We start from the raw sequence: 26,845 nt of genomic DNA, 5'->3' as shown, positions 1-26,845 counted from the left end.
ATCCATTCATCTGTCAATGAACATTTAGGTTATTTCCATGTCTTGGCTGTTGTGAATAGTGCTGCAGTGAACATGTTGGTGCATGTTTCTTTTTCAAGGAAAGTTTTGTCTCAATATATCCCCAAGAGTGGGATTTCTGGGTCATATGGTAGTTCTGTAATTAGTTTTCTGAGGTACTTCCATACTGTTTTCCATAGTGGTTGTACCAACTTATATTCCTACCAACAGTGTAGGAGGGTTCCCTTTCTCCACACCCCCTCCAGCATTTGTTATTTGTGAACTTATTAATGATGGCCATTCTGACAGGTGTGAAGTAGTACCTCATAGTAGTTTTGATTTGCATTTCTCTAATAATCAGTCCCATCCCCTCACTTTCAGTTTATATGTGTCCTCCTAAGGTGAGTCTGTTGTAGACAGCATATGGTAGGCTCTTGCTTTTTCATCTAATTTGCCACTCTATGTATTTTGATTGGAGCATTCAGTCCATTGACATTTAAGGTAATTATTGATAACTATGTATTTATTGACATTTTAAACATTTTTTTCCAGTTGATTCTGTTTGTCCTTTGTCCTTTCCTTTTTTTGTTTGTTTGTTTTGGTTTGGTTTGGTTGGGTGTTTTCCTTTTATTTTACTCTTGTGTCCTTTTTCTTAGTTTTTGTGAATGTAATGTTTGGTTTTGATTTGTGTTTGCCCTGTTTTTCAAGTATGTTAACCCCTTCCTATATCTGCTTGCTTTAGCCTGATAGTCTTACGGGCTCAAACACACTCTAAAAAAATAGTCTACATTTTCTTACTGTCCTTCCCTACATTTTATGATTTTGATGTCCTTTTTAAACATCTTCATGCTTGTCCTTTTGCTGTTCTTGTTTTTATTATTACTTTAACAATAGGTTTTTGTTTTTCTTCTAGGTCTGTATACTGGCTTATTTAAGTGATTGCTTTCCAATTGTGATTTCCTCCATCCTGTTTCTTTTTACTTCTTTTATATTTAGAGAAGCCTTTTTCAGTATTTCTTTTAGAATGGGTTTAGTATTGCTACACTCTTTTAGTTTTTGATCGTTGGAGAAATTCCTTATTTCTCCTCCTTCTGTTTTGAAAGATACTCTTGCTGGGTAGGGTATTCTAGGATGCAAATTTTTCCCTTTTAGAATTTTGAATATATCTTGCCACCCTCTTCTGGCATGTACTATTTCTGCAGAGAAATCAGCTGATAGCTTTATGGGGGTTCCTGTATAATTAATACTTTGTTTTTCTCTTGCTGCTTTTAGAATCCTCTCTTTATCTTTAACTTGTGCCATTTTTATTATGATAGGTCTTGGTGTGGGCCTTTTTGGGTTCATCTTGTTTGGTGCTCACTGTGCTTCCTGTATTTTGATATCTGTTTCCTTTAGATTTAGAAAGTTTTGAGACATAATTTCTTCAAATATATTTTTAATCCCCTTTTCTTTTTCTTCTCCTTCTGGAATCCATATTATGCATAGGTTGGCCTGCTTTATATTATCCCATAGGTCTCATATTGGTTTCTGTTTTTTCATTTGGTTTTCTGACTGTTGTCCTGATTGTATGATTTCCATTATTCTGTCTTCCAAGTCACTCACTAATTCATTCTCTGCATTATTCATTATGCTCTTTTGTGCCTTAAACTCGGTTTGTGTCTCTGCAAATGAATTTTCTAATTTTTCTTGTCTCCTCCTTACATTTTCTTGTCCTTTCTAACAAAATCTGCATTACTGTTATCTGCTCTTAATTCCTTCATATTCACCCTTAATTCCTTCAGTATTTTCACTATCTCCATTTTCAACTCAGTGTCTATTAGACTGCCAAGGTCTGTTTCATTGTTTGCTGCTTCAGGTGAATTCTCCTAATCTTTTAACTGGGAATGTTTCCTGAGCTTCTTCATTTTGCTTATTTTTTTCTTATTCTGTGAGTTTAGGGAAATCAACTACTGTAGTCCTGAAGCTCTATTTCTATGCAAGAGTACCCCTTTCTGTTTTGTGGGGGGTTACTATTTATTTTTTTGCTTTGGATTTTGGGTATTTGCTGTCTCTTTCTTCAGTGTGAGCAGGCTGTTATCCTCTTGGTAAGGTGCTAAGTGTGTTTCCAGAGAGAAGAAGGCAGTGGGCAGGGCTAGTTGTCAGTGCCTGGTTGCTGGGCTCTTGACAGTATCAAGGACCTGCAGGAAGATGGCTCAGGCTACTTCTAGTTGCAGGGCCCTGGGAAGTGGTAATGAACCTCAGGACAGTTTAGGTGGTACCCAGAGCATTTGGCAATGCCAGCAGCAGAGCATGTGAGTTCCTAGGGAAGGGAGAGCAACAATGAGTGGTGTTCGGTCACAATGCTCTCCTTTCCTCTGAGGTGACTGGGGCCACAAGTGCTACCTGTTCACAGACCCCTAGTGGTGGTGGGCCACACCCAGCTCTGGGATCAGAGATAACTGACCAGGCAAGAAGCTCCCTGTTCTGCTTAGCCCACACAGGAGGCATTACACAAGCTGCTCCTAGTTGCAGTGTCCTGGGACGTGACAGTGATCAAGCATTTGTGGTTGCTGCCTGGAGCATTTGGCATTGACAGCAGCAGGGCAGAGGTATTCCCAGGGGAGTGAGAGCAACAATGGGTGGTGCTTGGTTGCAGTGCCCTCTTTTGTGCAACCTCTGAAGTGACTGGGGCCATGCGTGGAACCTGTTCACAGACCCCTAGTGGTGGCAGGCCACACCCTTCTCTGGTTTCTGAGATGACTCCTGTGGTTTATCCCTGCTGCCTGTAAATCACACAAGAGACACCACATTGTGCTTAGCTCCTCACTGCCCTTAGCTCACATGAGAGGTGCCCGGCCACCCATAACCTTCACAAGAGAAACCTTTTCTCCCATAGCCCAAGCAAGTGGCCTTTTGCCACCTCTAGACTGCACCAGAGTCACCCTACCCTCTGAAGGCTCATGCATGCACAGTGAAAGAGATTCCTATGGTGGTCCAGCCCCTCCTCTAGCCCTCCCCAACAATGGCACCTTGCTTCTCCTGGAGTCCCAGAACTCTTCCTGGGTTCCCTCAGCTGTGGTGTTTGGCTTCCCAGCCCATGGTGCACCACTCCCTAGACCCTCAGTCTGTCTCCACACAGCCAACCCTAATCCTCTCCCTGGAACTGAACTTCAAAGCCTGAGTCTCAGTATGTGGCCTCCACCCGAGCATCTCAGGCTGTGGTGTCTGGGGCAGTGGTGGGGATGATTTGTTCAGCTCTCACTCTGCTTTGCCTTCCAGGCCAGGTGCTGTGCTTTTCTCAGTGATTTAAGGTCCCTCCATCTCAGCTGATCTCCCAGTCAATTTGGTGGCTTCCCAGGGTGTAGGTTCCTTTTCTCTTTAACAGTTCCCTCTCAGGAGTGCTAGTCTCATCCTGATTCCTTTTCTCTCATGCTTGCTCTCTTTTTTTCTATTGTTTTACCCAGTTATGTGGAAGGTTTCTTGCCCTTTTTGGAGGTTTTAAGTTCTTCTGCCAGTATTCATCAGATGTTCTGTGTGAATTTTTCGGCATGTAGATGTGGTTTTTTGATGTGTTTGTGGGAGAAGGTGAGTGCAAGGTCTTACTCCTCCACCATCTTGATTCTTCTCCTCTCCATACAAATTTTAAAATATTCTGTTCTAGTTCTGTGAAGAATATCCTTGGTAATTTGATAAGGATTGCATTGAATCTGTAGATTGCCTTGGGTAGTATCATTTTGACAATATTGATTCTTCCAATCAGGAGCATGGTATATATTTCCATCTGTTTGTTTCATCTTTGATTTGGTGCAACCACTATGGAACATAGTAAGAAGACTCCTCAAAAAACTAAAAATAGTGTTATCATTTGATCCAGCAATCCCATTCCTGGCCATATATCTAGAGAAAACCATAGCTTGAAAAGATACATGTACCCCAACGTTCATCGCAGCACTATATACAATAGCCAAGACATGGAAGTAAAGTAAATGCTCATTGACAGAGGACTAGATAAAGAAGATGTGGTACATATATAGAATGGAATATTACTCAGCCATAGAAAATGAATGAAATAGTAACATTTGCCACAACATGGATGGACCTAGAAATTTTCTTGCTAAGTTAACTTAGAGAGTGAGACAGAAATGTCATATGCTGTCACTTAGGTGTAAAATTAAAAAAAAAAAAAAGAATACAATGAACTTACTTGCAGAAAAGAAACTGACTCAGAGACTTTGAAAAACTTATAGTTGCCAAAGGAGACAGGTTGTCAGGGGAGGAATGGGCTGGGGGTTTGGGATGGAAATTTTGTAAAATTATATCACAACGATGGTTGTACAACTATAAATATAATAAAATTCATTGAAAAAGAGAACAAGAATAAGATAATCTTAAGTCATAATATTAATAAAAAGAGGGAAAAGAGAAACAACTTACCTTTCCACTTAAAACAGTGACAGTCAGACAGAACACATAAGATCTTGGTTTTCAAGATATTGGACGTTAGGCAGAAAAGGACAGTGATCTTTAAGAGATGACACAAAAATTAGATGAGCCTTAAAATTCCCTCAGCTTACTCTCTTAAGAAGCTTTCTAGGTCATGGCACATCAAGAGGAACCACAGACAAAGCCCACTGGACTCTGTGAATTGAGATAATAGATTGGTGAATCTAGGTTGAACAGAGTAATAGTGTTCATGGCACAGAATATTGATGAGAGAGGATTACATAAAAATGCACAGACATGCAGAGGATCTGTGTCTAGTATTCAGTTGACTGATGCACAATGCTTGCATTAAAAAAAAACAAACCTGAAAACTGGAGGAAAACTAGATAATTCATTCAGGACCAGAAACAGTGCATTTTCCCATAGCCAGACCAAACAAACAAACAAAAACCAAACAAACAGACAAAACTTGTGATTCATGGGACATTACGTAGAACACACACAAAAGGGTGTTGCTACAGTTGTGGGGAATAAATAGCTTTTGATTGAAGATTGTTCTCATCCCAATCAAAAATATCTTAAAAGCAAGACATATTAGGATCAAAATACTTCCAACTAATTTAGCTATATCTTAAGTGACAAAAGATAAATAATATCTACAAGTATATAAATATACCCAATAAAGTGATATTGACAGTGTTCAGAATTCAAGATAAAAGTATCAAGCATTAAATAAAAGAGAAAAAATATGGCTTATTATGAAGAGAAAAATCAATCACGTAAAACCAGACCAAAACTTAACCCAGATTTTTAAAGTATCAGGAAAAAGACACTAAAACAATTAGTAGTCTTGAAAGAAGACAGTAAAAAAAAAAAAAAGTAATGAAATTCTAACTTAAAAAAAAACTGTCAACCTAGAATTGTATTGCAGTGAAAATATCTTTAAAATAAAGGGAAAAAATAGACATTTTCAGATGTAGAAAAGCTGAAACAGCTCACCACCACCAGACCCAAATTAAAAGAAGTGTTAAAGGAATTTCTTCAGGCAGTAAGACAATACTGGAGTCAAATATGGATCCACACAAAGGCATGAAGAATGCTGGAAATGGCAGCTACATGGATAAATATATGAATTTTTCTTACTATTTAAAGCATTTTATTTTTTATTTTTATTTTTTTATTTTTTGTCTTTTTGCTATTTCTTGGGCTGCTCCCGAGGCATATGGAGGTTCCCAGGCTAGGGGTCAAATCAGAGCTGTAGCCTCTGGCCTAGTCAGATTCGTTAACCACTGCGCCATGACGGGAACTCCTATTTAAAGCATTTTAAATGATCAATTGTTTCCACAAAAAATACTAATAATATAATAATGAATTTATGACATGTAAAAGTGAAAGTTATACCAGCAGTAAATAAAATTCAGAAGCAGAAATATGATACAATATCACTTGAAGGTAGTGATATTATATCATATTTATATGTTATAATGTGTTATAAATATATATTATACATCCTAATATAAATATATATTATACATCCTGATATGTTAAAAATATATACTATACATCCTAAAGCAACTACTAAAGTAGCAAGTAAAGTACTATAATCTATAAACCATTAAAAGAAATAAATACAATCACGAAATATTCAGGCAGTTCCAAATAAAGGCAGGATAAAAAAGAAAATGAGAGCAAAGAACAGATGTGACAAACAGAAAAAAAATAGCAATTTAATTAGCAGTTGTTAATTTAAAACTAATCATATTAATTATAATATTTAACATAAATGATCTAGTTATCTTCATTAAAAGGCAGAGATTATCAAGGAGGTCCTTGGTGGCTCAGCAGGTTAAGGATCCCACGTTGTCACTACTGTGGCGTGGGTCACTGCTGTGGAGTGGGTTTGATCCCTGGCCTGGGAGCTTCCATATGCCACCAGCATGCCCCCCCCCAAAAAAAATCAAGACAGAGGTTGTCAAATGGATGAAAAATCCTATGAGAGACACTTTATTAAATATAAAAAGATAAATAGGTTGAAATCTGAAAGAAAAAGACATACCATGTTAACACTAATTAAAAAAAAAACTGAAGCGGCTATATCAGTATCAGAATAAATGGATTTCAGAGTAAACAGTAGTGCAAGGGATGAAGAAAGTCATTCCATAAAGGGGGGAATTCATTAAGAGGATATAATAATCCTAAACCTAATAACAGATCTTCAGTATACATGAAGCAAAAATCAATAGAAATGCAATAAAAGTAAACAAGAACAAATATAAAAGATTTGAACAAAAATATCAACCAATTTGTCTTAGCTGATTTCTATAGCACACCACTCAACAACAGAATGATAAACATTTTTTTTTCAAGTGCACAGAATTTTTTAACTAGAAAGAATACATTCTGGGCCATGAAACAAGTCTCAACTCAAATTATGTTCTCTGACCAGAGCAGAATTGAATTAGAAAGATCCCCAGAAAATCCAAAGATAATTGGTAAAAAAAAAAAAAAAAAAATCAGTTCTAAATAACCATAGATCAGAGAAGAAATATAAAGGTGAATTAGAAAAAAAAAGAGCTAAATAAAAATAAAAGCACAGTATATCAAAATGTGTGAGTTATTGCCAAAGCAGTCTTTTGAGGGAATTTATAGCACTAACACATTTATGAGAAAAGAAGAAAGATTCCAATATAGTGACATCAGGTCCACTTTGAAAATCTAGAAAAAGAAGAGTAAATTAAATCAAAACTCAGCTGGAGATTTCTAAGAAATCCCCACACTGTTCTCCATAGTGGTTGCACTGATTTACATTCCCACCAATAATGTAAGAGGGTTCCCTTTTCTCCACACCCTCTCCAGCATTAATTGTTTGTAGACACTTTGATGATGGCCATTCTGGCCGATGTATGGTGCTACCTCATAGTGGTTTTGATTTGCATTTCTCTAATAATTAGTGATGTTGAACATCTTTTCATGTTTTTTTTTGACCATCTGTATGTCTTCTTTGGAGAATTGTCTGTTAAGATCTTCTGCCTATATATATATATATATATATATATATATATTTTTTTTTTTTTTTGTCTTTTTGCTATTTCTTGGGCCGCTCCCACAGCACCTGGAGGTTCCCAAGCTAGGGGTCGAATCGGAGCTGTAGCCACCGGCCTACGCCAGAGCCACAGCAACGCCTGCAACCTACACCACAGCTCACGGCAACGCCGGATTGTCAACCCACTGGGCAAGGGCAGGGACCGAACCCGCAACCTCATGGTTCCTAGTCGGATTTGTTAACCACTGCGCCACAACAGGAACTCCTTCTGCCCATTTTTTTGATGGGGTTGTTTGTTTTTTTGGTATTGAGCTGCAGAAGGTGTTTATAAATTTTGGAGATTAATCCTTTGTCAGTCACTTCATTTGCAATTTTTTTCTCCCATTCTGTGGTTTGTCTTTTCATTTCGTTTAGGATTTCCTTTGCTGTGCAGAAACTTTTAAGTTTAATTAAGTTCAATTGTTTATTTTTGTTTTTATTGTCATTACTCTAGGAGGTAGATCTGATGTGTTGCTGTGGTTTATCTCAGAGAGTGTTTGGCCTATGTTTTCCTCTAAGAGTTTTATAGTATCTGGTCTTACTGTATTTAGGTCTTTAATACATTTTGAGTTTATTTTTGTGTGTGGTGTTGGGAAGTGTTTTAATTTCATTCATTTACATGTGGCTGTCCAGTTTTCCCAGAACCACTTATTGAAGGGGCTGTCTTTTTTTCCATTATATATTCTTGCCTCCTTTGTCATAGATTAGTTGACTGTAGGTGTGTGAGTTTAATTCTTGGCTTTCTATCCTGTTCCACTGACCTATATTTCTGTCTTTGTGCCAGCACCATACTGTTTTGATGACTGTAGCTTTGTAGTATAGTCTGAGGTCAGGGAGCCTGATTCTTCCAGCTCCGTTTTTTCTTTCTCAGGATGGCTTTGGCTATTCTAGGTCTTTTGTGCTTCCAATCTTTAAAATAGTTTGCTATAGTTCTGTGAAAAATGTCCTTGGTAATTTGATACAGCAATCCCACTCCTGGGCATGTATCCAGAAAAACCATGATTCGAAAAGATACACGTACTCCAGTGTTCATTGAAGCACTGGAGTACGTGTATACGATAGCTAAGACATGGAAGCCAGTTAAATGTCCATTGACAGAGGGGTGGATAAAGACAGTGTGGTACATATACAGAATGGAATATTACTCAGCCATTAAAAGGAAAGAAATAACAGCTTTTGCAGCAACATGGATGGACTTAGAAATTATCATGTTAAGTGAAGTTAGATGGTGAGACACCGAGATCAAATGCTATCACTTACATGTGGAATCTAAAAAAAGGACACAATGAACTTCTTTGCTGAACAGATACTGACTCACAGACTTTGAAAAAGTTATGGTTGCCAAAGGAGACAGTTTGGAGGTTGGGGGATGCACTGGGGGTTTGGGATAGAAATGCTATAAAATTTGGTTGTGATGATCATTGCACAACTATAAATGTAATAAAATTCATTGAGTAATAAAAGAAGAAAGCTAATAGCATTAAAAAATACATACATACATACATACATTGGAATATTATTAAGCCTTTAAAAAGAAGGAAATCCTGAGAAAATATCTGCTAGTGAAGTGACTGACAAAGTATTAATCTCCAAAACATATAAACACCTCCTGCAGCTCAATATTAAAAAAAAAAAAAAAAATCAGGAGTTCTCGTCATGGCGCAGTGGTTAATGAATCCAACTAGGAACCATGAGATTGCGATCCCTGGTCTTGCTCAGTGGGTTAATGATCCAGCAATGCTGTGAGCTGTGGTGTAGGTTGCAGACGTGGCTCAGATCCCACGTTGCTGTGGCTCTGGTGTAGGCTGGCAGCTACAGCTCTGATTAGACCCCTAGCCTGGGAACTCCATATGCCGTGGGAGCAGCCCTAGAAAAGGCAAAAAGACAAAAAAAAAAAAAAAAAAAAAAAATCAAAAAATAGGCCAAACATCTAAACAGACAGTTCTCTAAAGAAGACATTCAGATGGCCAAAAAAGCAGATGAAAAAATGTTCAACATCACCAATTATTAGGACTTGAAAGTCGAAATTACTATGAGGTACCACCTTAACACCAGCCAGAATGGCCATCATCAAAAAGTCTACAAACAATTAATGCTGGAGAGTGTGTGGAGAAAAGGGAACCCTCTTACATTATTGGTGGGAATGTAAATCAGTGCAACCACTATGGAGAACAGTGTGGAGATTTCTTAAAAAACTAAAAAGAGAATTACCACTTGATACAGCAATCCCACTCCTGGACATATATCCAGAGAAAACCATGACTCGAAAAGATACTATGTGTATACTATATATACACACATGTATATACTATGTGTATACTATATATACACACGTGTATTCTATGTGTATACTATATATACACACATGTGTATTCTATGTGTATACTATATATACACACATGTGTATTCTATGTGTATACTATATATAAGCACATGTATATACCATATGTATACTATATATATACACATATATACACTATGTATACTATATATACACTATATATACACTATATACACTATATATACACTATATATACTATATATACACTATATATACACTATATACACTATATATACACTATATACACTATATATACACTATATACACTATATATACAATATATAGTATGACTACACATATATACTATATATATACATATATATAATATATACATAGTATGACTATATATATATAGATGCTATGTATATACATATATATGTAGTAAGACTATATATATATGTATAGTATGACTGGGTCCCTTTGCTGTACAATAGAAATTGACAGAACAATGTAAATCAACTATAGTGGAAAAAAATAAAAACCATAAAAAACAAAAAAATATAGTTAGCTTTAAAAAGAACATACTAAAAATCTGCATAGAAATAAATAAATTAGAAAAATAATAGAGGATTATTACCTCTATTATTACCTCTATTATCATCACCGCTCAGCGGTAATGAATCCGGCTAGTATCCATGTGATGTGGGTTCCTTCCCTGGCCTTGCTCGGTAGGTTGAGAGTCTGGCATTGCTATGAGCTGCAGTGTAGGTCACAGGCGTGGCTCAGATTCCACATTACTATGACTGTGGCATAGGCCAGCAGCTGCGGCTTCCATTCAACCCCTAGCCTGGGTACTTCCATAGGTGTGGCCCTAAAAAGACAGAAAAAAAAAAAAAAAGAATGGAGTTAAATCCTTGAATACATTCTCTATTTCTGGAAGTTCCCAATGTGGTACACCTGAAAGGTATGTATCCATGAGGACATGGGTTTGATTCCAGGCCTTGCTGAGTGGGTTAAGGATCTGGCATTGCCATAAGCTGTGGTGTAGCTCACAGATACGGCTCAGATCCAATGTTGCTGTGACTGTGGCATAGTCCAGCAGCTGAAGCTCCAATTTGACCCCAGCCTGGGAACTTCCATACACCATGGGTGTGGCCCTAAAAAAAAAAATCTGTTTTTTTAGAATATCTCCAAAATTGATTAATACCTAAGACTGATTGAGAGATAGCGATAGACAGAGAAAAGACACACATTATCATTTGTGAATGAGAAAATCAACATCATTATAGATTCTGTTAATATTAAAACATTAATAAAGAAATATTATAGCAACTTTATGCTCATAAATTCAACAATGAAACAAAATGGAAAAAAATCACTGAAAAACAGAAAATTCCAAAATTCATTCAAAAAGAAACCTAAGGTAGTTCCCGATGAGGATGCAGGTTCAATTCCTGGCCTCTCTCAGTGGATTAAGGATCCGGCATTTCTATGAGCTGTGGCATAGTTCACAGTCACTGCTCAGATCCTGCATTGCTGTGGCTATGGCATAGGCTGGCAGCTGCAGCTCCATTTCAACCCCTAGCCTGGGAATTTCCATACGCCACAGGTGCAGCCCTAAAAAGTAAAAAAAAAAAAAAAAAAAAAGAAGGAAGAAGGAAGTATATAAAGTAAATAATCAATAATCAATATCTGTTAAATAAATTGAATTTGTAGTTAAATATCTGCATGGAAAACCCCAGTGCCCAGTGGCTTCACTGATGATTGCTACTGAACATTTATGGGAACAATAACAACCATTCTTCATGACCTCTTCCAGAAAATTGTGGAGGAGGGACTATTGCCCAACTCATTCTATGAGCCAAACAGTATTCTTATCCACAAACCAAAAAAGAACACTACAAAAACAAGAAAAAAAATCTTCCAATATCCTGCATGAATATAATTGCAAAATTCTTAATAAAATTTTAGTAAATCAAACAAACAATATATGACAAAGATAACGCATAGTAAACAAGCGAGGTTTATCCTGGGAATGCAAGGTTAGTTTAACATTTGAAATTAAACCAATATAATTTGTCATAGTAACAAACTAAATTAATAAAAAAATAAGATCATATAAATACATGCAGAAAAATCATTTTATCCATTCAAACATCCATTCCTGGTTTAAAATAGAATAACCAAACTAAAAATAGAAAGGAACTTACCAACATGGTAATAAATAAATTAATAAATACAAACAAAAAAACTGGAAGCTAGGGAGTTCTGTTATGGTGCAGTGGAAACAAATATGACTAGTATCCATGAGGATACTGGTTCAGTCCCTGGCCTGGCTCAGAAGGTTAAGAATCCAGTGTTGTCATGAAATGTGGTGTAGGTTCCAGATGCAGCTCGGATCTTGCGTTGCTGTGGCTGTGGTGTAGGCCAGCAGCTATAGCTCTAGTATGACCCCTAGCCTGAGAACTTTCTAAAACGCAGAAAAGAAAAAGGAAGAGAGGAAGAAAGAGAGAGAGAGAGAAAGGAAGGAAGGAAGGAAGGAAGAAGGAAGCTAACATCGTAGTTAATGGTGAAAGACCCTAATATTTTCCCTAAGATCTCAAATAACAACAATAATTACTCTTAGCATTGATTTGTTTACATTGTACTGGCTATTATATGTAGCAAGTGAAATAAAGACTCCTAGATTGAAAAGGCAAAAGTAAACTGCCTTAATCTGCAGATTATATGATTTTTTTTTTTTTTTTTTTGTCTTTTTGCTATTTCTTGGGCTGCTTCTGTGGCATATGGAGGTTCCCAGGCTAGGGGTCCAATCGGATCTGTAGCCGCCAGCCTTCGCCACAGCCACAGCAACGTGGGATCCAAGCCGCGTCTGCAACCTACACCCCAGCTCACGGCAAAGCCGGATCTTTAACCCACTGAGCAAGGCCAGGGACCGAACCCGCAACCTCATGGTTCCTAGTCGGATTCGTTAACCACTGCACCACGACGGGAACTCCTAGATTATATGATATTTTAAATAGACAATTCAACAAAATCTACCTCCCAATTTAAAAAAAAAAAACTAAAGTTAATAAGTTGGTTTAGCAAAGTTGTAAGACACAAGAAAAAATTTATAGGTATATATAAACTTTATATATATATATATATATAAAGCTATTTACAACAAATAGGAATTCAAATTAAAGAAATGATACCATTTATATTAGCATATAAATGTGAAATATTTAGGAATGAATCTGAAAAAGACCTGCACACTGCCAATTCCACACTACTGCTGAGGAAATTAAATAAGAATTAAATAATTACAGAAATGTATTGTGTCGTAGGTCAAAAACTCAATGTTATTAAAATGTCAGTCTGCCCCAAATTGATCTATAGTTTCAATGCAATCCCAATAAAATTTCTAGCAAGCATTTTAATATAAAAATATTTTACAGAATATATATTTAAATTTATGTTAAATTGACAAAGATGAGTTAGTTTACTTTGTCATAATGATTCAGCTTATGGTTTGGCCTTTAAAAGATACTTTCTTAGTGATTTAATATTTAAATGACAAACTTATTGAGAGCAATAAATGGACACTTGGCAACATATTTAGATTCATTAAAAGGAATAACTTTAGATTGTCATAGTTGTTGATAACATGTTGGACTTCTTTGAGGAGTTCAAATTCATATCAGAGGATAACAAGTATTATAAAATATTAGAAGTAGAATCTAAATATGGGTATGTTAGTGTTTAATTAAAAACTCTTTAAATTTGTCAAATTTTAATTCATTTTATTCTTAAATTGGTATTTGTATTTGTCAGGATTATCCAGAAAAACAGAACAGATAGGATAGACAGACAGTCAGACAAGGAATTGGCTCGTGCAGTTATGGAGCCTGGTAAGTCCTAAGATATGCAGGGTAAGTCAGCAAGTTTGAGGCATAGGAGAGCCAATGGTTTTGTTCCGGTCTAGTCTCAAGGCCTGAAAACCAGTTAAGACAATAGTACAGTTTTAGTCTGAAGGCCAACAGGCTGGAAATCCAAGAAGAGACAATGTTTCAGTTTCAATCTGAAGATGAAAAAAGCTGATATCTTAGTTCAAAGGTTATTATCACGCAGGAAAAGAGCTGACATCACAGTTCAAAACCTAATAGGCAAGAATTATCTATTATAGGGCAGGGTGAGCCTTCTTGTTTAAGTCAGGCCTTCAGCTGATTGGATGAGGCTTACTCATATTAGAGAGGGCAATCTGCTTTACTCAGTCTACTGACTTAAATGTAAATCTCATCCAAAAATGCCCTCAAAATAATGTTTGAGAAAACATCTGGGCACACCATGGTCCAGTCAAGTTGATCCCTAAAATTAATAAACATAAGACTATTAAATCTTAGAAAAGAGACTTCCACCATGGCAATGCCTGGATGCTCTTAAGATGTCATATTTGAGCAGAAACCTGAATGCACTGAAGAAATGAGCCGTGAGACTCATGCAAAGAGCCTTCTATTCAGTTAGAAAGGCAACAGAAGTTCAATGACTGTGAGTCAGAGTGCTTAATACTCTTTGGGAGTAGCAAGAAGACTGGAGTAGTTTGCATGGAAATGAGTGTTGGAAACGGTGATAAAAGAAGTCACCAGGGGTCAGATCATGAATGGCCTCATATGATACCAAAAGTACATGGATTATGTTCTATTTCTGCAAAGTTCAGTATTAGAAGAATATGAAAGAGAAAGTGGCGTGAGGTGCTTTGAGGAAAGACATAACGGTGAGGAACAAGAATGAAAGCAGGGAGCTCCCTTGAGAGCCTGTTTCTAGAATTTAGCTTCCTTTCCTTGAAAGGACAGTGTAGAACACGCCCTGCTAGGTTTCAGTAGGCGCCCCAATTTGAGAGGCTCACCACAAGGACAGCCTAATGTCCCATGTATAACTTCCTTTAGGATTCTGCACTGAAACAGGGTAGTTGACATATGTCAGTGTCATTGACCATCCTGATCTCAAAGGGCAGATGCTAACTACCCTCAGGATTTCTTTTGCAACATCAGAAGCTGTAGGCTCATTAGACTCAAAACATGTGAACCACCACCACAAGTCAACTTTGATTTAGGGCAAAGGAGCTGGCATTGCTTGAAGGTGAGGTCACTGGAATCGGAGCCTTGATGAAGTTTCTCAGAAAGAAAACATTGTGCTGTGTTTGTGTCTCCCTCACATTCCTCCTTCCCTCTTGCCTCGCTTCCCACCACATGTGGGTTGGCTGTTCCCAAGGCCCTGGGGATTAAAGAAATGTCATTGAGTTGGGAGCATATCAAAGCATCTACACAAAACCAAGGAGAAGTTCCCTTAACCTGGGCACAGTTTTCCAAGGAAAAATACTCTGTGTTTAATGGAAGAAAGAGGCTGAGAGAAGAAGCGACTTCAGCCTGTTACAGAAAACAACACTTGGTGTGTGTTCATGGAATTCACTCCATAATAAGGAGGCTAATTCTCAGGCTGTGAGTCAGAGTCTGGCTGATGTAAAGTAGTGGAGGGAAAAGCTCCTGGAGGTTTATGCACAAGGAGATTTTCCAGGACTCTTTGTCCTATTGATAAAGGCTGGAACCGGAGGTTCAAGACACCTGTGCTTCAGGATCAGCTCCTACAGAGGAGTTTGTAAGTCTGAGCTAGTCACTCTATTCCTTCAGCTTCAGTTTTCTCTTCTGTAAAATAGGAGGTCACAATATCATTTCTTCTGTAGGGTTAATGTGAGGATTAGGATGGGCAAGTGCTATGTAAACGTTGTTGCCAATGAAAGTTTGTTTTATTCTCTTGCTATTCGGCCAATACGTATCTATATTTATCTTCAAGACTCACTTTGTGGATGGCCCTGTTTTAAGTCTGAAGCTGAACCACAGTGAAGTACCCAGTAGAGACAGAAACTTAAAGTTGTTTTGTATGTTTATAAAGGTGAAAATGTAGGTATTTTTAAAGATGTGAACAATGTCCCTGTTTCCTTAGAGATGAGTTTGAACTCACCTTAGGAAGTAGTTCCTTCAGTATCTACCCACAACTCCTTCCTCCTCCAGTCTTTCCATCTCAGAAGATGCTTTATATGACACCCACCCAACCCAATTGCTCAAGTCAAAAGCATAGGAGTTATCTGTGATTTCTCTTTCCTTTACCTCTTCCACATCTAGCCTATCACTGAGTCCTACTTCCTACTTCCACCTACAGAAAATACCCTGACACCACTCCTCCTCTGTCCATCTCTACTGCTGCCATTCAGATACCAAATTTATCTCTCACCCAATCTATCATGATGGGTTTCCACCAGTTTTTTGTTTCCACCACTATCACCTACCATATCTTTTCTCCAAAGCAGTCAAAAGGATCTTGTAACCATGCCATACCATTTCCTTGCTTAAAAACATCGAAGTGTCTGGATTTCAAATTCCTTGGCATGGCTGCTCAGACCCTGTGCATCCAGGTGCTGTCTCCATTCAGAGCCCAGCTCATCCCTCTCCACCTCTTCACTCTGCTCTAGTCATTCTGACATGCATGCTGTTCCTCAAGAGCTGGTTTTTCCCACCACAGAGCATTTCCCTAGCTGTTTCTTCTTCCCGAAAGCGTTGAGGCTGCCTCCTCAGTCAAGTCTCAGAGATTCTTCTCTGATCATGCAGTCTAAGGATTACTAGCCTATTCACTTTCTTTTACACTTCCTTTTATTTTCCTAGCATTGATCACCATCTGCAATTATCTTGTTAGTGTGTTTACCTCTTTGTTGTCTGTTTTCACCTAGACTAGAAACTCCATGAAAATATGAATCTTCCTTATTTATCTAATTCCACACTGTTCCTAGCTGCCAATCTAACTGTGACACATGCATGGAATAGTGTCTAGCATATAGGAACCTCACAGTCACTACCTTTAGAGTGAAGTGGACCCTTTTTATATTGAGAAAATCATTTTATAGTGCCTTTTAGGTATAAATGTAAAACAAAAACTCCAAAACTCACTCCTATTTATTCAGAATGATCTCAGATGAACACCACCACCCACACCCACTGAAGGTAAATTCCTCAGATTCAGACAATGAGTTGATAAATACATGCACATGTATGCATTATATATACATGTACATTACATTATATGTATATATATAATATTTATACATATTTTTTTAATAAATAAGGCTTCAGAAATTTTCTTTGGAAACTTTTTTTTTCCTAAGGTATGGAGTGTTCTTGTGAAATTATGAGCAGCTGCGTACAGGAAAAGTGTAAGAGATGGAAAGGAATTTATGAGTAGGGGTGTATAGATAGATCTGATACATTCGGCATCTCAATCTAGTGGAAATCTTGTTAAAAGAGAGAGAATTGAACAGAACTCATCAATAGAGAGACCATAGCCTGAATTTCCTTCCCCTGGTATTATTTACTAGCACATAGAAAAGTACTGCAGTGAAGACTGTCTAGTCTAGATCAAGGGGTTGTAATACCCACTTGTGGGCCAGTGTGAAATTTTCCCTGAAGAGGATGTATAATCCCCTTTGTCAGTCATCAGAAGAGCCACCTAATCCCCTTGCAGAAGATAAGGCCTGGGGCAAGTAAGCTTCAGAAAGGGGGAAATTAACGCTCCTGTTTTTATGGAGGCAGGCTTCATTAGACTTGACCATGATGGGGAGAGGCTTAGCACCTCCAGGCAACCAGGATGTGGTAGGCAGGGAGCATGCTGGAAACTGGTGCCTGCATGTGGAGAAAGACTGAGAGCTAGACAGGCATGATTGCGTAAAGGACCATCAAATGGTATTTGACTCATGGATTTTGAAGAAGCCAATTGTTGGAGGAATTGTATGTTACTCTCTGTGTTCTATGTCCATTTTGTTATCCTCAATATCTAAGAGTCTTCCCTTATCCTTGATGATAGTAGGAGGTAGAAATGAACCTAGGCCGTTGAGGACAGCAGTCCCAGTGGAATGGCAGTCTAGTGAGGGCCAAGGCAACCTACAAAGTTAGGTAAGGTCACAACCACATGGTGTGGAAGAACTAAGGAACTCCCTCTGCCTGTATATATCAGAATATAACCCGCCAGGGTCTCTTAAATGGCCAAGAAACCTTAGGTGTGGTGGTGTACCATTCAAGGCACTTAGACTGGTTGAGGCACATGCTAAAACAATCTTTTATAAAAAGAAGGATGGTTTATTTTGGAGCTCTGGGCTGCCCTTCCCGAGGCAAACCACTCATGCAGAGATGAGAGGATGAAGAGTGACCTTCGGAAGCTCACAGTCAGCTAAGTTGTTTCCTCTTTCAGGACCCTCACCATCCTTCCTACATCCCTCCAGGAGCTAAGCACCATCGTTGTGCTTTTCAGATTCCAATATGGTAGATAGCTGGGTCCTTCCTAAAGCCTAGAAGAACTCTGCTTGGGAAGAAATGTGGACAGGGTCTCCGGGAAACTTTCCCTAATCTGGGGAAATGTTCTTTAGGCTGGAAGGGAAAGTCAAGTCGGTCACATACATCTCAGAGGAAGCCAAGTGCCAGACATATTTCAGGTTTATGTTACTGGTGGGGCCAGCTCCAAGGGCAGGGACTAGTTCAGCCATGCATTGCCTGTGTTCAGAAGGGCCCCACAACCTGGGTTTAATGCTCCTCAGTCTCTGTCGTTAAATCTTTAATTTTGTGTTCGAATTTAATACTGTGTATAGTCAGACAGGACATGGATCTTGTGTCGCGGGCTTAGAGCCTTAGTTCTCTGGATCCTACCTCTTGCTGCTTTCCCACCTCCATGGGGTTAGGTTTAAAAGCACGCCTGACCACCTGGCTCCTGGGGCCACAGCAGGCCTCCTTCTCCCAATCCTGCCTTCTGCCTCCTTCATCCAGAATGATGACCAAGTGGTGACGGTCAAGGTGAGGCTCATGTTCCACTGTTGCCCTCCACCTCCTGTGGCATTCTGCATGCCTCATGTTTGGGGGTCAGGCACACGTGCTCTGCAGTGAATCTGGGAGGAGCATGGCAGAAACATTCCCTGCCCCAAGTTGGGCATGCATCAGCCTATTCTGCAGGTGAAGCTCTCACCCACTCATGATCCAGGTACTAAGTGTGACCCAGTATCGGGGCTGCAATGCCCTGAGGAACACCCACCCTTGGAATTGGAATGGGGCGGGGGGCCCTGGGAAGGGAAGATTACATCTCAGCTTCCAGGTGGGCATGCCGCATGAGTCTGGAGGATGCCAACAACAGCCGGATGGATGCATAAATTTGTGGGAAGGGGCCCTGGGCACCCAGGAAGGTCTGCAGTCCCACTGTGAGTATCCTCCTGCCAGAGGGGATAGCATTAAATAGCAAACATGAAGCATCATGACCTCTTGGGGAAAGGCTGTGGAAGAAAGGAAAACCTTTACAAGACTGTTGTGACCTTAAAAGAAACCATGAATATGGAGTGCAGCTCAGATCAATCCCCCTAGCCTGGGAACTTCCATATGCTGCAGGTGAGGCCCCAAAAATACCAAAGAAAAAAGAGAGAGAGAGAGAGAGAGAGAGAGCGAGAGCGAGAGAGCGCAAAAGAATTAAATGGCAAGTGGCAAAAAGACTTCAGAGACCTGGTCCAGGGCCCTTTCCCTAAATCTGAGTGTTTCTTTCTTCCTTTGGGTTGGCTTTTATTTCGGGAATACTAGATGTGCCAAAGCCAGCATTTATTTTTTAAAAAAATTGTTACCAAGTATCGAGTGTCTACTACATGACAGGTACTCCATATTCATGGTTTCTTTGAAGGTCACAACAGTCTTGTAAAGATCTTATCACCATAGCATTTTACAAGTGAAGATGCTTTATCTACCAAAAGTAGACATTGTGCAGTTAATACATGAGTTGGGATTCAAAACCAGCTTAGTATAACTCTGAGACCATTGTAGTAGGTTGAATGGAACCCAAAGGATAAATCCACCTGGAACTTTGATTGTGACCTTGTTTGAAGGGAGTCTTTGCTGATATAATATAAGTTAAGGGTCTTGAGATGAGGTCATCCTGGATTACCTGACTAATCGTAAATTTAATGACAACTGTCCTTAGAGATAAAAAATAAGACACAGACACACACAGGAGAAGGTGATGATAAGATGGAGGCAGAGATTGGAGTAGTGTGTATATAAGCCAAGGAGTGCCGGCAGCCACACAAAGCCAGGAGAAGAGGATGGAACAGAGTCTCCCCCAGTCCCTTCAGAAAGCTCCAACGTTGCCAACACCTTGACTTCAGACTTCCAGATCTGTGGAGAATAAGTTTCTGTTGATTTAAACCAAGTGTGTCATCATTTTTTCAACAGCTCTAGGAAGTGAATGCACCTGTGCTTTTTTTTTTTTTTTCTCACATCTTATAGCTTCTTCTATATACTTTTCTTTAGTTAACTTCCTAGTCTCAAGGAGTGCATCAACAGGAAGATTCTATAGGTACTAGGGAGAAAAGGAACGAAAAAGAAATAGCTCATATCTGATTGCTATTTTTTCCTTTGCATTTTTTTTTTTTTTTTTTTTTTTTTGCTTTTTTGGGTCACACCCAAGGCACATTAGAAGTTCCCAGGCTAGGGATTCAATCAGAGCTACACCTGCCGGCCTACACCACAGCCACAGCAGCACAGGATCTGAGCTACATCTGTGACCTACACCACAGCTTATGGCAGTGCAGGATCCCCAACCCACTGAGCAAGGCCAGAGATCAAACCCACATCCTCATGAATACTAGTCAGATTTATTTCTGCTGTGCCACAATGGGAACTCCCTCTGATTGCTATTTTGCAAATCTGATCTGGATCCATTGATTCAGTTACACAAGCAACAGTTCTTAAAATACATTTCCTTAGAACAACTAGGGGAAGCACCTACGGTGAATTGCAAACCATCGTTCCAGTTGCTTTTTGTAAAAAAAGAAAAGACACAGGCCACCGAAATGATTCACAAATCATGTGATGTTTAGTACAGATGATATCGTGCAGAACGTCTTTGTTTACCAGGACCTTTCTCTCACATGCATGATCTCACTTTGTTCCCATGTCAAGCTTGTATTTTTCATGTTATTTTATTCATGAGAAGACAATAGTTCAGAGAGTTATCTGCACAGGATACTGTAGCTAATATGTGTCAGGTCAGAGACCTAAGCCCAGCTTGCCTGCTAAAGTGCTTTTACCACTATGAAGTAAAGGAATCACTGGCCTTTAGGGTACAACCCCCTTGTTTTAGTGGCAGGGAAGTGCCTTGTGTATTGAACTCTTAGTGGAGGTAGAAGAGAGGTCAAAAGACAACTGAAACACCCAGCCCTTGCTTTTCTTATCTGGTCTGATTCAAAGCACTTTCTGGATAAAGAAAAATGATTGTGTGAGCCATTTTGGAATTTTGAATTGGAATTAAAGTCATAAAACAGCCAGATGTTTTGGAGCAAAGCCTCCAAACATGCTAGAGAATGTACAGTGATGACCACAGCTCAGCCACATTTGAGATCCAGATTTGAAAGAGAACGTTCCCTTTTCTAGCTTGTTCCAATGGCCAAATTCAGAGTAATAACTCAACTGGGAGTGGGGATACACTTTATACATTTATAATATTTGCAATATATTCTACTTCCTTTATTTAAAAAAAAATTATTAGAGTACAGTTGGTTTACAATGTTGTGCCAATTTGTTCTGCATAGCATAGCGACCCAGTCGTAATACATATGCATTCCCTTTCTTATCTTCCATTGTGTTCTATCCCAAGAGACTGGATATAGTTCCCTGTGCTCTATAGTAGGACTTCCTTGCTTATCCATTCTAATTGTAGTAGTTTTTGGGAGTTCCCATCATGGCTCAGTGGTAATGAACCCAGCAAAATCCATGAGGATGAAGGTTTGATCCCTGTGCTCGCTCAGTGGGTTAAGGATCCAGCATTGTCATGAGGTATGGTATAGGTCACAAACATGGCTTGGATCTGGCATTGCTGTGACTGTGTTGGGTAGGCCTGCAGCTGTAGCTCTGATTCAACCCTTAGCCTGGGAACTTCCATGTGCTGTAGACACAGCCTTTAAGAAAAGCAAAAAAAAAAAAAAAAAAAAAAAAAAAAAAAAAAAAAAAAAAAAAATTAGTTTGCATCTACTAACCCCAAACTCCCTGTTCATCCCATTCAGCCCCCCACCCCCCTTGGCAACCACAAGTCTGCTCTCTATGAGTCTGTTCTGCTTTTTTTATATCTTAAATCCCTATAGCCCTGAGACATATATAAGTCATTGTCATCATTGAGGAAACCACGACTTAGAGGGGGTTAGTGACTGACCCAAAGTGACACAACGAAAAAGTCATAGTGAGACTGGGATTCTAACCCAGATTTGCATACCCCCCCGCCTTCCATGAGTGTTCAAACAAAATCACACTGTGGAGGTAAATTTAATTCCTGCCAACAGGCCAGAAGTTTTACAATGTGTCATCTGCAATGCTGGACACTGGTGACAGAGATCCATGCCCCTCAGGGATTTATGGTCAAGTTGGGGAAAGGCAGAAAAAAAGCTTTAATACAGTACCTATATTACAGCTCCCATTCTGAACACTTAAATTTCAAAAGACCATACTTGAGCCTTTACTGTGAGCTGTCCACAGTTGAGCACTTATTGTGTACCATGTAGAATCCCAATTAGAAATTAGCAAGTTCTGACTAATAGTCATTACAGCAATACAGACAGTCATTTACAGATATACCAACAAGGCAGATAATTGACAATTCCAGGGCTGGTTTTGTGGGATGCCTTCAAGAAGCCAGGGTTTCATCAATATGCTTGTTTTCTCTTCCATAGCACCAGACCCCAAATTGGCTGCATTGGTGTCCTAAGACATGGGAAAGGGTTCTGTAAAAGGCTCTTTTTTCAGAGACTGCCTGTGTCGGGCACTGTGTTCATCTTATTTAATTTTTACACACACACACACATAATATTGAAAAAGTTATAATATTTTCTACACCTTACAGATAAGACAATCAAAGGATTATTTAATTTGCCTAAGATATGGACCCAGAATTAAAACTCAGGTAGAAAATATTCCAAAGGGTGGGCTTTCAACCACCAGAGTTCTATAAAACCCACTTTGCTGAAAACTGTGATCCTCCCCCAGTGGAATTCAGGCAGCAGTCATGTATTTGTATTTCAAACTACTTTACCCCTTCATTTAACAGATAAGGACACTGCAGCCAAGGAGACTGAGTTCATACTACCGTGTAGTGGTAAGTAGACCGTCGACTTTAACTACTATCTCCTGCTCTGCTGTGTAGAAACCTTTCTCCTTATTTCCCTCCTTGACTTTATTCTCATTCAGTCTAAGGAAGAACAGGTCTAAGATGGTATGCTTTAAATATTTCAGTGGGCAGGTGGGACAACAGGATGTAGAGTGGGTGTGCATGGCCATCCTGTCTCAGACAAGGATAAAATACCAAGGATTTTCCCTCCCTTTCCCATAAGAAAATGCCATGAGAGAAACCACTGGTGTCTTGCTATGTAGGAGTCCCGGTGGGAGGTGGAAAGGAAGAAAAAAGAAAAGAAAGTAAAAGAGAGCCTAGACTGTCTTTCCATCGACATGAACAGTGAAATACTCTCTCCCTTTTAACCACTGTTTACCTGAGAGACTGTTTATCATTTATCTTTCTTTGCTTTCTTCATCAAAACCTCCACTCCTTGAGGTCTGAGCGAGTGCTGGCTAGACAAAGGCAAATGAGCGGGAACACTGTGCTTCCCTGTGCCCTGGCTGCAGTACGTCTTCAGTTGCTTTTCGTTTTTCTCATTCTTAGCTGTGCTGTTGTCGCTTTCTCTGCACCAGATTTTTATTACCTTCAAGACTCATGATTCCTTTGTTTTAATAGCAATATTCGATTAGCTTTGTCTTTAATGGCCCTCTGCAAAGTCCTGTCTTTCTTGGTACCTCATCAACTGTAATCTGGGAATTGGGGGAGGGGAGGGGATAAAATCTAATAAAGAATTATACTTCCACAATGGAAAGCTTCAGCCAGTATTATAGAAGTTCTGAAAATTTTGAGGGAGGAGGTAGCAGGCATATTGGGGTCTTAAATCAGCCTAATTTGCCAGACAAATTAGATAATTAACGAAGATCTTCTCAAAGGGCTATTAGCAAAGTTAGAGCTGAACATGTGACAATTACAACACATGTTTTTCTCATAAAACAGCCAACATGATGACTAGTAATTAACCTAGAAACTGACAGAGCATTATTTCTTCTGTTCCTTTCCCAAGTGGAATGGTGCCACAATGACAAGGAAATCCCAAGAGATTTTTGATTTGTTCAGCGTATGTTAATTTCATATATTTATTATTTATGCTATACATTTGCCCAAAAAAATCTGTCTGGCACTCCCATGAGAATAACGTCAGTATCAAGAAGTCTTATTTATTTCTCATGTTTTATGGTGAGATGATTCTAAGTAATGTCTCCTAGTTATAGAGATAATATGTCTAGATTTTTTTTCTTAGAACAGAAGGTACAGATAATATATTGTTAGTATTAAACATAAAGTAACTAGTGTTGAGCATAGTGTTGAGCACTGTGCCAGACATGGAACTATATATCTAATTTAATTCTTCTAACCTTACCTTGAGGGAGTTTGTATTAATCCATTTTGTGGAGGAGAACTCTGATTTTCAAGCCCATGCTCTTTCTTCTACATCACTGCGCACACGTGCACGAGCACACACACACACACACATACACACAACCTGACATTTGTATTCATACGGAAATTCTTCTCATTTGACATAAAGTGGAATATGATCCATTTAGTTGTACTCTTCCAGAGTCACACATCCAGAAGTCACCTCACATAAACCACACCATTTTAATTTGTGATCCTTCCAAAATACCAACATGTGTTGGTGAGACACAGAAGTTGCCTCTTTTTTTCCTATTAAAATGTCAAGTTTATTTAGCAGCGTTTACAGAAGAGGTTACAGAGTGCAGGCGACAAGGAAACACATCTCAGGATGGCTTTTTCCTAATGAATCAGATTTTAGGGACCATTTCTCCATATAGATAAGATTTGGCCAGAGCTGAGCATGTCGACAAACACATTAAACAACAAAGCTTTTATACTTGGAGTTTATATTTCCATCCCTAGCTATAGAAAGACCAAAACATTTCCAATATATACTTTCCTTTTGAGGGAGGTGGCAAGTAAAAGTTGTGTATATTTCAGGTGTACATAAAGATCTGATATACCTACAGACGCATATATACGTGGTGCAATGCTTACTACAGTCAAGCTAATTAGCACACCATCTCCCCACTTAACCTTTTTTTCCCTCTTTTTATGCATAGAGCGCCTGAAATACACTCGTAGAATATCTCCAGGATTCAGTATATTAACTACGGTCATCATACTGTATATTAAATCTTCAGACTTATTCATCCTACATAACTGCAAATTTGTACACATTGATCATTTCCTCCCCATTTTCCCCACCTTTGTGCCTTTGGTAACCACCATCCTACTCTCTGCTTCTATGCATTTGACTTTCTAGGTTCTACATCTAAGTCCTATTGTGAAGTTTTTTTCTTTGTCTGGCTTATTGCAGTTAGCATAATGTCTGTTCAGTTAGCAGATTCATGTGTGTTCTCACAAATGGCAGAATTTCTTTCTTCTTTTTTTCCTCTTTTTAGGACTGAACCTACAGCATATGGAAGTTCCCAGGCTAGTGGTCAAATTGGGGCTGCTGCAGCTGCAGGCCTATGCCACAGTCACAGCAATGCCAGATCCAAGCCAAGTCTGCGACCTACACCACAGCTCATTGCAGCACGAGATCCTTAACCCACTGAGTGAGGCCGGAGATTGAACACACATCTTCATGGTTACTAGTTGGGTTCTTAACCTGCAGAGCCACAATGGGAACTCATTCTTCTTTTTTAAGGCTGAATAATATCCTATTCTAGATAGCTGGCTAGCCAGATACACATATTGTAAGTGGTTTCCATATCTTGGCTATTGTGAATAATGCTGCAATTAAAATAGGAATGTATATATCTCATCAATATAATGATTTTATTTCCTTTGAATATATACCCAGAGCTGGGATTTCAGGATCATATGGTAGTTCTATTGTTAGTTTTTGAGGAACCCCCATAACTTTTTCCATAATGTTTGTAACAATTTACATTCCTACCAACAGGGTTCAAGAGTTCCCTTTTTTCCATATCTTTGCCAACACTTGTTATGCTTTGTCTCTTTGATAATGCCATCCTAACAGATGTGAACTGGTGTCTCACTGTCACTTTGATTCGCATTTCCCTGATGATTAGTGATGTTGAACATCTTTTCACATACCTATTGGCCATTTGTATGAATTCTTTGGAAAAATATCTATTCAAGTCCTTTGCCCACTTTTTAATTGGTTGTTTGTTTGTTTTTTTTGTTTTTTTGCTATTGAGTTGTATGAGTTTCTTATATACTTCAAATATTGATCCCTTTTCAGATATATAATTTGCAAATATTTTCTCCCAATCATGGTTTCCTTTTCATTTTATTGATTTTTTTTTTCCTTTTCTATGCATAAGCTTTTTAGTTTAATGTAGTCCCACATAGACATGGAGAACAGACCTGTGGTTGTCAAGGAGGAGGGGAGGGAGTGGGATGGACTGGGAGTTTGGGGTTAGTAGATGCAAACTATTACACTGAGAATGGATAAACAATGAGGTCCTGCTATATTGAACAGGGAACTATATCCAATCATTTGTGATAGAACATGATGAAAGATAATATGAGAAAAAGTGTATACATATGTATGACTGGGTCACTTTGCTGTATGGTAGAAATGGACAAAACATTGTAAATCAACTGTAACACAAAATGTTTAAAAATATAGTCCCGCTTGTTTATTCTTGCTTTTGGTGCCCAAGCATTTAATGTCATATACAAAAAAATTGCTAAGGCTAGTAATCAAGGAGTTTTACCCTATGTTTTCTTCTAGAACTTTTATAATTCCAGGTCTTACATTTAAGTCTTTAATACATTCTGAGTTGATTTTTGCATAGGATGTAAGATAAGGGTCCAATTTCATTCTTTTGCATGTATATATACACATTTCCAAGCAC

The 26,845-nt window shown here is 38.7% G+C and overlaps 1 protein-coding gene across 2 annotated transcripts in view; it reads left to right on the top strand.

Annotated features, from left to right (window-relative positions):
• The window catches only part of LOC146407170 (uncharacterized), a 391,157-nt gene that overhangs the window by 109,574 nt on the left and 254,738 nt on the right, over positions 1 to 26,845 (top strand). For both annotated transcript variants that reach the window (XR_014825954.1, XR_014825955.1), the window contains exon 2: positions 22,929 to 22,976. The gene's annotated coding sequence lies outside the window, so the exon portion shown is untranslated. The remainder of the gene's footprint in view (positions 1 to 22,928; positions 22,977 to 26,845) is intronic.

The sequence above is a fragment of the Sus scrofa genome, chromosome 1 (assembly GCF_054392235.1).
Source record: "Sus scrofa isolate SSC_HxYL_T2T_F1_AM1 chromosome 1, Sscrofa_HxYL_maternal_Yorkshire_Landrace_v2.0, whole genome shotgun sequence".
Taxonomy (NCBI): Eukaryota; Metazoa; Chordata; class Mammalia; order Artiodactyla; family Suidae; genus Sus; species Sus scrofa.
This window is presented reverse-complemented; position numbering and strand designations above follow the sequence as displayed.